The sequence below is a fragment of the Dermacentor silvarum genome, chromosome 10 (genome assembly GCF_013339745.2).
Source record: "Dermacentor silvarum isolate Dsil-2018 chromosome 10, BIME_Dsil_1.4, whole genome shotgun sequence".
In the NCBI taxonomy this organism is placed as follows: Eukaryota; Metazoa; Arthropoda; class Arachnida; order Ixodida; family Ixodidae; genus Dermacentor; species Dermacentor silvarum.
In genome coordinates, this window is record NC_051163.1 from 16760625 (window position 1) to 16776452 (window position 15828).

At 50.1% G+C, this 15828-nt stretch overlaps 1 protein-coding gene across 2 annotated transcripts in view; it reads right to left on the reverse strand.

The window, feature by feature from the left end:
- LOC119431395 (phospholipid phosphatase homolog 1.2 homolog) overlaps nucleotides 1-10984 on the reverse strand; it is a 34539-nt gene extending 23555 nt beyond the window's left edge. Inside the window, exon 1 of one of the 2 annotated variants that reach the window (XM_049657717.1) lies at nucleotides 10705-10984. The gene's annotated coding sequence lies outside the window, so the exon portion shown is untranslated. The remainder of the gene's footprint in view (nucleotides 1-10704) is intronic. The other variant, XM_049657718.1, reaches the window with a different exon arrangement.
- Between the last annotated feature and the right edge of the window lie 4844 nt (nucleotides 10985-15828).

A 15828-nucleotide genomic window follows, 5' to 3' on the forward strand; every position in this document is an offset into this window, starting at 1 on the left:
GAACACACTACCTCGCGCTCAGCAGCTCTACGACACAGCCACCACGACGGGTGACAGAGCAGCGTCGCGAAAGCCCCCTAACCCACGGCTTGGCTCCGCGGTCCGCTGCTCCCTGCCAGCCTCGCCTGGCTGCCCCGCTCGCGTGAGTGAGCGACTCGACCGTAGGCTCGGCAGCAAAGCCGTCGGGGGCAGAAGCAGCCGAAGGCGACATTGGCCGCCCCTCCTCCTCCTCCACTACCACACACCTTCGCAAATCCGCCTTTCCAAATTCTGCCCCCCTTTGAGAGAGGGAAGAGGCGGCGAAGGCTCGCCCGCATCCCCTCTCCTCCACCACTCTCCTCCTCAAACACCGGCGCGAGCGAAGAGAGACGGCAAACACACCGAAGCGACTTCTTCGCCGTGCGCGTATCCGTTTTCCCACGGGCGCAGCAACGGCGGCAATCTGCGCAACTACAGCGCCCCGGCTACCGATCCACCCAAAAAGAGAAGAACAAGCGGCGGCGGAGGACGACCAACGCTGAGCACCCAGCCGACCGACCATTGCAAGAACGAACGCACGCACGTCCGTCTACCGCGATCCCAAAAGTTCTCCCACAGGGTCGGTCCCCCGGAGCTAGTCCGGTCGTCCTTCTTTCACGAATGAACGGGCTCGAGAGGACCGCCGGTTGTAACTAAGAAAAATCGCGAGACGCCGACAGACCTGGCGGAGTAGAAGAAACCACCACCCAAGGGCCACCGGAAATAAATATACACGAGAATAACATCGTCCCCCCCCCCCTTGCAAAGCCTGAATCGTGCCTCGAAGGCACCCTACTTCGATCGTCTCACCGCTCTTTTCCCACCTTGATCCCAACACATTTTGCGAACCTCCGTAATGCTTCTATGTTTTAACGGTACTTCTCATCCAAATGGTGTAGCGGGGACATCGATGAGGGAGGGTTCGGACTGAGAATGACCCTCGGTAATTTTAATCCCCGTGAAAAAAACGAGACCAACTCCATCTCAGAAACTCCCTGCAGTATTAACAGCGAAGGCTAGGGCGTGCGTCAGCCAATCAGTAAAGAGTGCCGGCTATGCATTCTAAGAAAGGAGGGGTGCCCCGCCCATTGTGCGCCCACTAATCCTTCCGTGGATCTTCCATTCAATCGGCGTAGGCGCTGAGCCGTGCTCCCATGAGGATAACCGAAAGCAGTGCCGATCTCCTTTCATCTTCATCAACACACACACACACACACACACGCACGCACGCGCACGCACACACACGCGCACATTTATATATATGTAGCTTTCGTGGCGACCCTAGCGGAAGCTGTGCACGTAACGTTAAGCCCGTGGGATTCCCGCAGACGTAAAAGCACTGACTTGTAGCCATAGACGGATAATATTCTTTTACTCACACGCCCATCAGACGTGGTTCAGGCCTTCTTGATCGGCGAAAGTGCTCACTATTCATGATGGGCGTAGTTAGCAGAAAGCACCAGCACAAAAATGCTCTACTTGGACAAAATAGGTCTAACTGAAGAAACCGGGACGTTTCGTGCATTCGTCTTTTAGAATCCCTAGCCTTAAAGGGCACGACCAAGACTCCGCGGAGACCTACACACACACACGCACACATACACTCAGATGATAGACAACGTACACGGCGCCTGCCCCGACTAATTCCCCACGCCTCTGGCGCCGCTTCACCAGTAAGCCCAGTTATAAAGAAGGCCTTATTACGAACATAATCGTTACGGATACCGTGGCAAAACATAACTGCAACCCTCTCACGCGTGGAACTCACGCAGCTAACTTACAACAGATAAACCAGAGGCGACCCGAAGAAGGGGGAAAAAAAAAAAAGCAAAACCCCGGGAAGAAATAAGCCCCCTCCTCCTCCTCCCATCACGGTCGCCGACTCGGCCGCTGCTGCGACGTGGAAGAATCTTTCCCACGGAAACCAGGCTGCTAGGCACCGCAGAAGAAGCAACAGCGGCAGCACAGGGGCAACCTCGGCGAGTAGCAAGGTCATCGCACCCCGCGATCATGCGTGTCATCATGTATATCCTCGCGCGCCGCTCCCTCCTTCGCCGCTCTCTGAATAGACAAGAGAGTCCCTTTGCTCGCAGCGTACTCCGAGACCGGACGCCGTCAGAAAGAAAAGAAAACACCGCGCCAACCAACCAACCAACCACCCCCAGCGCGCCGAGAACCGGCGGCAAAAAACGTCGAGAGATCGATGGACGCATTAACGAACACGAAAGACTCGGCTTCTGTTTCTCCCTGCTGCAGCTGATGCTGTTGATACTGCGGCCGCGTACAGTATTCGCCCGCACAGCTCGACAAGCGCGGAGCAGTTCAGAGACCTGCCAGCGGCTTCGACTTGTTTTTGTTACGCGAGTGGCTGTCCTGAATAACGAAAAAACGACGTTCTTGCTCCTGTTTTGTCAATGCTTTTCTGCCGTTTATACTTTCCAAGTTTAACAATAACGGCCTGTTTCGAATGACATTGCGAACAATGTTAAGGGCTAATGGCATGTGCAACGTTTTTTTAGACCGCTCTGGCAACACTGCAGAGGTCGTCAAATGTGGCAACTAAGCTTCAGTGCGATCATAAAGCGGGCTCCTATGGCGATAACGAAGCTACATTCTGTATCCCCCTGCATATTCCATTTTCTCAATGAAAATGCACGATCAGAACAGGCCATTGAAGAAATTAAAAACTGCAAACTGACTACACAGACGAAACATGCCAAGGTCCGAAAGCTCGTGAACTACCAGAACACTTTTCAAGCTCTGAATAACACGATCACGCACGGGAGTGCCGGTAGCAACGCCAGGTACGACGCCCACGTGACGTAATAGCCCTACTCGAAACAAAAAAAAAAAAAAAGGGCGCCCCTGCTGGTTTCGTCTTTCCAATAAGTTAAGCGGCGCTTAGCTGCTCCATACTGCCAGTGCTTCCAACGGTTACGCAATAAGAAGTGCGGTCCATAACAGATACCAATTGAATGCTGCTACTTCGTTACGCGCAATACCCGGTCCAGACGACTATCACGCTTACGTGCAGATCACGCGGTAGGGGTAGACAGGGGATGGAAGAGATTAGAAGAGACTATATATACACGTATATACAACTGACAGTAGTTTACTCCGGACAACCGTCCGTGGATTCGGGGCTTCAACGAGGTGCGACCTAATGATAACACATATCTCTCGTATTTACCGCTAAATAGACACTATTTTTTAGTATTTATTTTTCCGTTCAGCCGTGTGACCGATCCCTGTGATAACAGTGGCGCGGTCCACTCCCTTCGAACCCGAAGGGAATTTTTTTTCCCCCTACTTTGTTCTTTCTGATATTAGTTTGGTATTTCGCTCGGAGATATTCTTCTGGATCGTAGTGTGAGTCAGCGATAGCAATGAGTAACTGCGCTCCTCGCGGAAACCGTTCACCTGTTTCAGCTCGATGTTTCAACCAAGGAAGAACTGCACCCCTCATGACTCTGCAGCAGAAAGGCTCAAAGCCTTTTTTGCACCCGTACAAAGCGTGGCAGTATAGCAATATAGGGAACCCCATTACGATGTCTCCCGAAGTGCAAGCATTGCAGTAAAAAAAAAAAAAAAAAAAAAAAAAGTCTTGGTCCGTGGCGATCGAACCGGGGACCAACGCATTTGCCCAAGGCGGTCACTTTACCACCTGTGCTATAACCGGGAGGCTAGAACGGCGCATTTCTTGTCACCAGCCTGCCCTACATTTCAGCTATTTTCGCTAAAGTTGCCGCAGTGTACAGTATATGCCTAAAAAAGTTCACGAAACGTATAAGGAATCTGATAAGCTTAATACCTGTGTCGCCTGATATTCGGATTCGATGTACTAATATATATACGAGCTACAGCGCGTCGTACGGTTTTAATGACTACGCTTACAAACTGCTCGGAAATTCAAAGTCATCCCTGATCCCCCGAGGTCCGTATAAACGTCCTTGCGGCCGAGTGTATAACAGCCTCATTAAGCGCACCGCGGGAAGCGCTGCTCGAACGATACGCCCTCCACAGACGGGAGGGCCTCGGTTTAAAATGCAGTTTCCTATTCTTTCTGCATCCCCATCAACTCTCTCGGCTAAGCGCGACGTTCGCGCGAGGCCGCCACATCGCCTCCGTATCTAAGGATCACGGAGGCCCTCCTTTCTTGCCGATAACCGTGAGAATGCTGCGAGAATTCGAGCGGACACCTGCGTCGTGCGTGTCCTTCGAATAATGCCTCCCATACATTTCGAACGAACGCATTCTGTTAACATTAACAGACCACCAGGTAGAACAGATAACCAGTGGTCTATACTGGGGGAATATAACGGATACCAAGGGTAGTGAAACAGCAGTCGAGAACGGCACACGTTCGTTCTGCACACTGGTCGCGCGAACGGCCCGTATCAAATATAAGGCCACCACGTACAAGGCCAAAAACACACAATGAAACCAAGACATTCGAGCTTAAAATGCATGTGCATTTACAGATATACAGGTATCTAACGAAGTGCGCAGGGGGTGGGGGGACGCGAAATGTCGGCTGCAACGAAATACGACGGAGTTTATTTGAACCATACAAACTGCATACAGCACCAAGTTTCTTGCACGTCGTAAGTGAGACGGGCACAATAGCGCTGGTGACGCCACCGTGCGACGCTGACACGTACAGCACGTACAACGTGGCCTCCGAGGCTCGCGCGCTGCTCGGAGGCCATGCACGGAATTATAGCTGCGCCTACTAGTGTTGTGCTTGCTCATCTGCTGGTGCAAATGCCGACAGCAACTGTTACTAGCGTACAGTAGGTTGAATTTGCGTTTTAGTTCTTTTGTGAGAATAATAATGCGACGGAAAAACGTCAACGCATTGCGGTTGCAGAAGTAACCACACGATGGCGCGAACGTCCCATACGCTCTGGTATTCCGTGAACTCGTAGTACGTTTAAGGACAAGCTAAAGACTATTCTAGGACTAACGTCATCGGCATCCGCAACGTGCCCAGCAACCAACAAACGCCTCTTCCGACACTAACTTCAGCAGCCCGCCTGAAGCGCTTTTTTTTTTTCTTTTTTTGCCGTTTCTTAGCTGTTCCGAAGTCCCCGCTCAGTTCTTTCATTTACCCGTCATTCGGCACATAATCACGCAAAACAAGCAGTACACCAAAAGCTAACCAAACTCTCTTAACAGGACAGGAAACCAATCAACAGGCGCGGTTAAAGTCTGGAGTTCACAAAGTGTGAACACCTCAACTACCTTAGCACCATCAAAAACCTACACGCGCCACGCTTACCCAGCTAAAAAAAAAAATTAATAAAGAGGGGAAAAAAAGCGATAAACAGGAGAAAGCAATACGAGCGCAACATCGCCCACATCTCCCCCGAAAACTCCGTGAATGCCAGGGACAGTCGCGACAAGCAGATCGCTTTGCGAGCAATGCAACACTCAGCGGTCCGCCGAAGACGACAGGCGCCTCAAAGAACGAAAACCCTTTCCCTGTCCCATCAAAAAGGAAGCAACAAAAGCAACAAGAGTTCGCGAAAGGCGGCGCGCGAAGCTGGGAGAGGAAGCAGCGGCATCCCATTGCGTTTTCCTCCCAAGAAGGAGAAGCTGAGAAAACACGAAAGGAGTATATACAGCGGAACAGAGTATCATCGCCTTCCAGCGAAGATCAGCATCACTGCCGCCGGCCACTGCCTACGAAAGAGACGGCCGGAAAAGCAACAAAAACACCGACGAACAAGGCCGAAGCGGTTGCGTAACAGCCGAAGCAACGGAGACTGCTACACAAATGTGTATGTAGAGCGCCAAGCAATCGTAGAAAAAAAATAAAATAGGGAGGCGAGAGGGAGGGGGTGTATAGGACGGATGGAAAACGGAGGCAACATAAGATGGTGGCGGATGAAAGACTCAGGAGGGGGAGGTGGAAGTGGGTGAGAGGAGGCGCTGGGAAGAATGTCAAGGTCTCCGGGACCATCTCGTGAGTGAGAAGCGAGCGCCGAAGAAGAAGAAGCCGGTTCCTGCCGGCGGGTCGCCGTGAAATAAAAAAAAAAAGGGGGGGGGGGGGGAGGGAAGGAACGACCACTTTCGTTCGGTACAGCCGGGAAGAGAAACCGTGCAGTATAACTATACACCACGGAGGCTGGAGACATTCAATCCGCCCACGATCCACCGAAACGATGTTTTTCAAGACAGGGTGTGCGAAATTTCGAAACTTCCGAACAACGACTCAAGTACTGGTCTCTTCGACTAGGTTCTAGAATCGAGTAGTCACTATTGGAATATGCGAACATTTTTCGAATAGTAGAAGTTTTCGAACACTTCACATCGTGAAGTGTGCCCAATCAATCAATCAATCAAGAAACTGAAGCGACAATGCCATCAATTTCATCACCAAGAATTGCGCAGAGAACGCTGCGTCGCTCAGGGAGCTGGACCTTTCAGAGTTCATTCGCGCTCATATTTCGCTCATACACTGTTAGCCTGTGGGTATTCTTTGACAGTTACAAATGCTAATATCGTGGATTAAATCAGAATATGAGTGATTGCAATATTATCTAATGAGATGGTAGTACCTGCATCTTCACTGCAGTCGATGCGTATTTCAGTTTAGGAATAAGCCCGCGCGTAAAGTCACGTGTACATGGGCTGTTTGGTCTGATACTGGGACCATAGAGCTTAATCGGCGCTGACAGAGCACTGTCCTCGTGAGCGGAGGACGGGACCAGGGACGCCTTTAAGTTCCTCCATCTTGTCAGCTCTTATTGGCTCGCGACTCGCAGGACGGCTACGCCCTCCGGTTGGCTCAAAAAGCCAACATGACGAAATAAACCGTTTTCAGAAAAGTAAAGCTAGCTTTCCTGCAAAGCAGTTTGCCTAACTAATGACGACGGAGTCATTTTGTGGCAAATAGTGAGTACGAGCACAGTTTGCTCGTCTCACGTCACGGAAAAATGAAGACGCGCCTCTCGCGATCAAACATCGTGCGCAATAGACAAGCCCCAGCACGTGCAGCTAGATCGTAAGTTTCACTAGAACGATAATCGATGCTGCCATTGGTTGGAAAAATGGAGTGGCAGAGACGCACAACACTTGCGAATTAGGAAAGATGGTCTATATTTCACCGTGTACATACTATAAGTGGCCCCCCAACAGGTCGTGGAAATGCGACGCACCGACCAGGAGGAGTAAGTTTGCTTTAGCCCCGCCGGCGTGCTCATAGCTTTCGACACACTGCACGGTATTAGGCGATGCAAGGTATGGCTTCGGGCGTAGCTTTTTTTCGCTTTGCGATACTAGCCGGCAACGAGAGCTGAGAAGCGGCCAGTGGAGAAAGGAGGAGGAGGAGGAGAGGGGGGGGGGGGGGTGCTGAAGAAGATCGTATAGCTAGCGAAAGGCAGTTGCCGTGGCACGATGATCTACATTGGCGGGCCCCTCTCGCCGCTGGTTTTTCGGCGGTATGCCGGTTTTCGCTTTCAGCTTTCCCAAGGACGCGCACTGCAGCAGACGACACGCTTGCACGTGGAGCAGGCGGCGTATACAATGCAATGGCGCTGTGCAGACGACGACGGGTTAAGGCCCGACGCTCACTCAGTGAAACGAGAGCTATGAAACAGCATGGAGGAAGGAAAAAGATGGGAGGGAGCATCGTGCAACGCGATTGAAGCCGAGTGCGGTGGCCCAAAACGTGGTGAAAACCGTCAGAGGACGGAGGATAAGTAAGAGTGCGCGGTAGGTTTTAGTACTCCCGGTTGATTTTTTCGATACCCATTCGAAACCATTTGAAACTTATCAGATAACCAAAAACAAAACCAAGGGGGAAAATAAACAAGAAAGAAAAAGATATTTCGCCTTCCTCCATGTGAGCAGCTGCCGGTCGAGCGTGCACCGAATAAAAGCTACTGGTAACCAAACGTCTCGGCAAATTTCGATTTTGCTCCGTGATCTCGACGCAATGGGTCCGTGTTGGGACACCACTGTGGCTTCAAGGAGCGTTTGCTTGTCAAGGCTGGCTGTGTGAAGTAATGTTCGCTCCTATCTTGTTGCGTCCTCCATGATGAAACATTCCGGAATAGGCCAAGTTACTGTCTAACTGCAGCTCTATATTCTGACGTAGATGGTTCCCGATGTGTGCTTTAGCATACCTCTACGTCTTAGCGTTACATCACCTGTTCGGGTCTGTGTTCGCGTGCACGCCACAGTAAAGTAAATGCTGCTAGCAGACGGTTCGTTAAGAGACGAGAAAGCGTATACTAGTTTTAGCGTGTGTGTAAAAAGATTATGTAGTACGTAATAACGGAGACGCAGACGTGTGCGGCAGCATTTTGGCCCATTCATGCGACGGTGACATCAAGTAGAGAATGGATAACTACAACTGCAACGAACACGTTATACCGATCTGCTGGCGCAAATCGTGAGAGAACAATGAACAATGACCCAACAAAATATCTCAGGCATTATGGTTGAAAAAAGGCTTCACAAGACGACAACTAGCGACGTTTATGCTATTCCCATCGACGTCACCAGTGGTCCGCCAGCAGGAACGGGCTTCTCTAGCACTGCATTGTTTCAACACAGTGTCGCTGCAACAGTACAGTTACCGCTCCGTCTACGCGTCAGCTGCGGGATTGCTAGCGATACTGCGCCGCGCATGCGCAGATGGCACCTGACAGGCGTAACAGTAGCAACATAGGGGTAACGCCATGCTGAATGGCTCCAACAATAGAACGTTTCAGCTAGGCCGTACACTTCTTACCGTTTTACGGATTACCGGAGCCGTGGACAGCAGTAGCAACGCTGTTACGACATCTTGTGACGCTTTATGCAAATACAGTGCGTTTGAAACATTTGCGTTGTGTGAACGTTCTTGTCGAAGGACTGCGTGTCAACCATTCTCTCGCTTTGAACACTTTATTTACAGTTAAGCAGAACGTTCACTGGTCCGTAAACTCGGCGTTTAAGGGAGCCGTGGACGGCAGCAGAGAATATGGTCGCGACACCTTGTGGCGTTTTGTCCAACTACAATGCGTTCGAAATATTTGTGTCGCGTCAGCGTTATCGTCGAAAGAAAAACACAGAAGCGCTTCACGTGAACGATTAGGTCGATAACAACCCTTTACACCAGCAGCTAAGCAGTATGTAAGTCACTGCAGTATTAGCTTTACATGCTCTTCCTACGTCACGAGATGTCCATCGCTACCAGCGTTCTTGCAGTCGTGCGCCTCTCCGGTATTTCGCAAATGGCAATGCGTTTACGGATACGCTACAACTCTTCAAACTCTGCAACTATTGGAAGGTACGAGCGTTACCGGTCTTCCGGAATTTCGTGACGCAGTGGCGAACAGCCGCGACGGTGGGGACATCTTGTGAGGCTATGGTCAACCACAATTCGCGAGAACGGTACTTTTCACACTTGCCGGGAAAATACAGTAGTAAGACAGTCGCTGTACAAACGTTTACGCCAGCAGAGAAGCGAAAACGGCCGGATATAATGCAATTAGGAGGCCCACATGGCTTCCTTGGGGACACTAAAGAGGGTCAAGTTATACTATTAAATTGCTATTCTGCAATAAATAGCAAAGCGGCCCCTCTGAAGAGCCACCGGAAGGGGGGGGGGGGGGGGGGGGGGGACTTGGCAAGACAAAAAAAAAAAAAAAAAATACTGCTGGTAACCAGCACGCCGTGAAGTCACGAATCATAGCGCCTGCTCGGGTGTAGTCGACAGCTTATCGTTAAGGGCCTACGCTGCATTCTAAAGGGGCGCAGACTCAGCCCTACAGCAAGTTTCTAAACTTTTTCCTGCGCCCAAATACGAGAAAATAATTTGAAATGTTTTGACAAGCCCTGTTTGCTGCTCGCGCGCCTTCGCTGGAACGTGCAGGGGTCAAAGCACTTCAGAGCGAGAAAAGCAGCCTGTTAAAGAGTTTTCGGTTGGAATATATCCTTGCGGGAAAGCCATCTTAGATTTTCGGAAACTGCCCACTGTCCGGAGAACAAATAAATTCAGCTCAGCTGTAACAGTCGCCACCGCAATGGCCCATCGCACCTGCCCCCCTCGCGAACAACACGCCCACCCATCAACAGCGCTGCCGAAAGGGTAACTGCGTAAGCGCGACCCACAGTTTGATTTGCGACACGCTCGACGATGCCTCCGCCGACGAACGAACGACCGTTGCTGCGCACACGGCGAAGGCCACGCGGCGAGCTAAAAGCCTACGGGAGCGTCAAAGGTATTCCCGCGATAAAAATACTGCGGACCATCTGTTGCGCGCGCGCGCGCGTAGGATATTAATGCGCCGGGGGCTAGCGTGACCAAGGCAGGTAACAAGAAGGAGGGGCGTAGCCCGCAACAAAAGCAACAGCAAACGGCAGAAATACAAAACAAAACACCCTGATACGCCAAAACGAGAAAATAATCGCCGAGGAAGAAGCCGAAATAAAACACTAACGCACGCCACGAGGATATATAAAATCGGCCGACAAGCGCTCGACACAAGCGACCAAGAACTAAAGTACGTTTGGAAGAGAAACAGAAGAACAATGAAATAAAAATATATAAACGCAACAAAGCGAAGCAAATAACGAATCACGGAAACGAATAAGCATTAATCAAGGGACAAGGGAGTCAAAAACAAATTAGTCACAAAGCAGACAGGCCAAGCCGGAGAAGAAAAAACAAAACTGAAACGGCGCACTCACAAACACGGTCGGCCGATGCCACGGGAGTATAAAAGCCACACGCGGTCCAACCAGTCGGGCACGCGTCGTGTTTTTTTCACGGTCAAGCGGTCCGAGGTGTGTGGTGACGCAGGATGTGGTGGCGCGGTTATGGCGCTAGCGATGGGGGCTCGCATAAAAAAGGTCGGGGTAGTCGACTGGAGGCCGAGGTCAACGCGACAATTAGCGCCGCCCGCCGCAGGAAAAAAAAAAATAAATAAATAAACTCGAGCCGGTCATCCAGTCGACGCAAGAAGTGTACGGCTGGGCGCACTGACCGGTCACGCGACTCGAATCCGAAGCAGCAGCGCCGGCGCAAAACATTAAACAAAAACGCGTTACGTACCAGAGGGTGGCATAAACAAAAGGGTGTAGCGCTGCGGTTCTTTTTTTTCACGCACGCGCGGCCATGCGCATGCGCCGTCTGCCCGCTATAATAGCCAGCCGCATATTATGTTTACGTAACGAGTCTAAGATAATGCGTTCGCCGGTTGCGATTGGCTGCACAGACGACAAGGGGCGAGCGGATGTAACGCGTGTCCGTCTGCTCTGCACTGCGCTGAACTTTCCCCGTGCGTATTCGAATAACCGTAAAACAAATAAAACAACCGGAAGCATTCGAACAACAAAGCTATACAACCCGGGGAAGCAGACGGCGCAAGGCCTGGTGCACGCGTCGTCTGCTACGCAACGACCGTTTGTGAACGGAATGCATGGTATAGCCACGTATTAAACGCAACAGAAGTGCATGCCCCACGATTTTCGTACAACCCCGAACGCCATTGTATACAGTCAACGCCCGTTAATTCGGCCCTTGCGGGACCGCATGATTCCGTCGAATTATCCAAAAGGTTGAATTAACAAACGGCGGCTAAACGAACGAATGCTGAACACACGAAGCATACTGCTGAATATGGGGGCGTGATAGGACACGAAATCAAGCAGGAACGTAGGGCTTCACGGGCGGAATAAGCGTCAGCCACTAAAACGTAACAAACATAGAACAGCTTATCGCCTAGGGAAACAATAACGCCATCTGCTGATTTTGTGTGTGTGTGTGTGTGTGTGTGCGTGCGTGTGCGTGTGCGTGTGTGCGTGTGTGTGTGTGTGTGTGTGTGTGTGCGCGCGCGTGTGTGTTTTCAAGCTCTTAGTAACCGTTGCGGGCATGAGGTTGGGGTCGTTCGAACTAAACGAAATTTTCTTCCATATCAATGCATGGTCTCCCACCGGGACTTTCCAGTAAATTCGAATTACGCGAGGAGTCGAATTAACCGAGGTCGAAGTAACGGGAATGGACTACACTGTACGAAAAAAAAAAAACGTATTTACAATTTCCCGGGGTTTGGCGCGGGTCGGCGGTATAACGTCTACGTATTGGTGGATCGGGTTTATGCATCGCGCTGACGTCAGAACGCGCTTTTTTCTTCTTTCCAATATACTACTCAAGCGGAGCAGCCCGATGCTCTACCTAGGCACAAGTATGGCACGAGATAACCTTACTACTCCTTCCCCAGTTAAGCTAAAGTGTTTTGATTTTGAGACGCTCGGCGCGTGCGTCGCACAGCAACAACTTATTGGCAAAAGTGAGAGCGCGCCATTCTCCCATACTTGCCTCATAAAGCTAGCACTTTGAGACGATACGTGACATAGCAACCACCGCCTTCGGCATCGGGCCAAATCGGCGGCAGAAAGGATTAAGCGACACGACAGAACAGAACACACGCTTGCGACAAAGTTCACGTCTAGCAGCGCGACTCGCTGTCAAGTAAGCTCACGTCTGCGCTGGACTGGGATGTGCAGGCGTGCAACAATTACATTAAATGATGACGCTTCAACTAGACAACAAAGAACACAGAAATAAGCGCAGTTCCGTTACAAAACCGTATAAGCTCCGCTTAATCTGACACCCATCTTCGACGGTTTCTTCCCAAACTTTTTATGCCCTCACTCATATGTTTAACGTATACAGATCAGACATAAAAAAAAGTTCAGAAGAGCAGACGGAACGTAGTCGCCCCTGCAGCACTTAAGCAGTGCCTGCGCCAACTCGGTGGTCGTCATGAACGAAAAAAAAAAAAAAAAAAAAAAAAAAAAAAACAGCCAACTGCTAAGCCGAAAGCTCGGCGCGTACAGGCAACATCGAGATTACGCTTCTCATACCGCAAAATGGGCCTTGGTATTTTCTTTTCAAAGAAAACCAGCTCACGGAACGGCTCGGGACAGGCGTAACAGTCCATTAACAGGATTTTGCGTCGCGGTCAACCGTCGCACCACACAGGCCATTGAGTTTCCCGAGCTACGAAAAACTGCCACCGCGGTCCTTTAGACCCTCTCTCTCCCTCAAAATTCCTCCGACCACTTCCTGATGAAACTATGGGTGGCCGGCCACTCCCGCCACGCAGGCAAGAATTCATGCACACTAGTTACAGCACTAATGTACGGACGTTTCGGTTCAAAACCAGCGTCAGGGCTGCAGGGTCAACACACCCATAAACAGGCTTGCGACGCGCGTTTCGCAACAGAGCGTGGAAAATTATTTTCCCGCCTTTTCGTGGCTGTCTGTTGGAAGCACGGATTCTGCGTTGGTCTCTACTGTGACCTGCGTTTCTGATCAACGCGCTCTACCCCGAATTTATTCAATGAAGTGGCAATTTCATATTACGTGTATTTGAACGACAAAGTCTGGATAAGTGAAGTAGCAATTCCCACAATTAATTGCGATTAATCGAATTTAAAAAAAAAACCTCAGATGTGCCAACCAAAGCAAGCAATCGATAGGCATTAGGAAGCAAGCTCCTAAGATACAACACAGAGGCGTAACCTAAGCGTGATGCGACGCATGAACATGTGTGAAATTTCGGGGAGAGACATATTCATCTGCGGCGCAAAGTAAACAAATCGGGTAACATCTCTGAAAAAAGTTTTGTCGCCTGTTTTTCTCGCTGTGGGATATTTCCTGCAAAACGTGGAACCAGAAAGGGTGGAAAGAATTTGGGCTCGCCGTAACTGTTGTTTAACTCAAATTTCGAAACAAGATCGCAATTTATATACCTGGAGCGGCTTGCATGAACATTTAATAACGAAAATAATAACGAATTTAAGAACGCGTTCTAGTGCGAACTAGGAGTTTCACTGTTGCCTGGTGGGCCAAAAAGAAGAGAAAAAAAATCGCCTGCTGGTTAAAACAATTAAAATTCAATTTTTCTAGAATCGCCTAAAGGCAACGCGTCTGTGCGCATCTGCGTAATCATCGCGAACCAACGCAATATCTTGTTTAAAATGATCAAGCTGCGAAGTCGCAAAACCGTTTGAACTCTAGCAATTCTTGTAGGGAAACTATATGACAGCAGCGCCCAAGGCTATAGCAGACGCCACAACACTATCGAGGCGCCGAAGCAGACGACACGGTAATGACCTAACGTCGTCTGCTGGCAGACGACGGATTTCTGCGGATCATTTCCTGCAGACGGCGACCTTCGCTATACATGCGGGATGCCGCGGTCCATCCAGAAAAAAAGAAACAACATAGACGAGAGAAACAGACGGCCGTATGTGCTCGCCAAAGCATAAACATGGCACGCCATATAGTTTACGGCGACGAAAGTAGCTGGGCGAGGGATGCATTACGCGGCGAGGGAGGCTCTGTTTGTGCGTGCGTGCGTGTGCCCATGTGTGCGAGCGAGCGAGAGTCTTCGGTGTGGGTGGCGCGATGGTCGCCGAAGGCGAAGGGAACGACCTCGGAGATCCTTGACGTAAGTCCTCCCACAGCGCGAGGTCACGGGCGCCACAAGGCGCAGTTGTACGCGCGTACATATGATGGGCACTGCACTCGCGTCTGAGCGACGCGAGATTGTAAACACCCATAGAGTGTTTCACTCTTGAGAAACAGACGTAAATACGAAAGCTATGAATCCGCGTGTGGCGGCAGCGTGGCTGTTCACCCAGCGACGGAACAATGGGGCAGCATAGCTTCCTACAAAAATCACTAGGTGAAAATGTGGCGCTAGTAGTCTACGGGAGGAACAAGTATGGCGGTTCAGCGACGGGTACTGCACAGTACCCGTACGTAGTACGCGTTGGGTACTACATGACGGGTGCCTAAGCTTGGTCCTTCTGGCTGCAAACGACTTGGCAATTTTGCGAATCGGTAATTTTCGACAAAAATATTGGTTTGCAAGTGTAGTAATTCGCAACGATTATGCCCGCGCGTAGTCTTACTGCTTTCGTGCGCTTGCAAAAAATATAACTGCTTGGAAACTTAGGCCCATAAAGGGAGATCAAGCGTAATAAATAAACCCACAAGACGATATGTAGCCCAAAGCCCGAAAGTTAAGACAAATCAAGGTACTAACTAGTCTATAACCCCATCATTCCCATTGCAGCTGAAAGATTTCAACGGCTTATCTGCCTCGAGAGACTTTAGTAAAAAAACTACGATGCGCAGTCACTCCGAGGTGGGCGCGCCCGTATGTTTCTGCGAGCGAGCGCGATCTCACAGGGCACGATGCAGTATACACATAGCAGCTTTAAACGACCTTATCGATTCTTATGCTAGCATTCATGAAGCTCATTTTTCACCACAATACGGGTGCACACGAGTACCTAAAGAAACACGTCGTGCAGGAAAAGTTCAGTTCGACGTTAGTGTGTGCGATGGACACTGGTTATTGTCGGACGTGTCTGCTGTATTGGAGAGGCGGACGTTTACTACGTTGGGTGAAGCATTTGCCGACAAAACGAATTCTCCAACTGCGTAGCGCGCTGTGCACTTGCAAATGATCCCTAAAAGAAAAAAAAAAAAGAAAGAAAAGGCTTTATCGGAAACGCCAAAAAAAAAAAAAAAACAAGCTTCGGTTAAACCGATTCCCAAAGTCCATGCGACCTACATAACTTCTTTTTCTTGAACAAGGTATCGTGATTAATTCAGACCGAGAATTCATGATGGGCAGTCAGCCTCTGGAATCTGAGCAAGAGTGAATTTACCTAGGCCAATCGCGCGATTCTGATCATGAGAGGAAAATTACTTTTTTTTTTCGTGTACGCGTCACCTGATCTCGCATAAAAAATTTTACGCCATAATTGCCGGTGTTGTAGGCGATAAGAAGT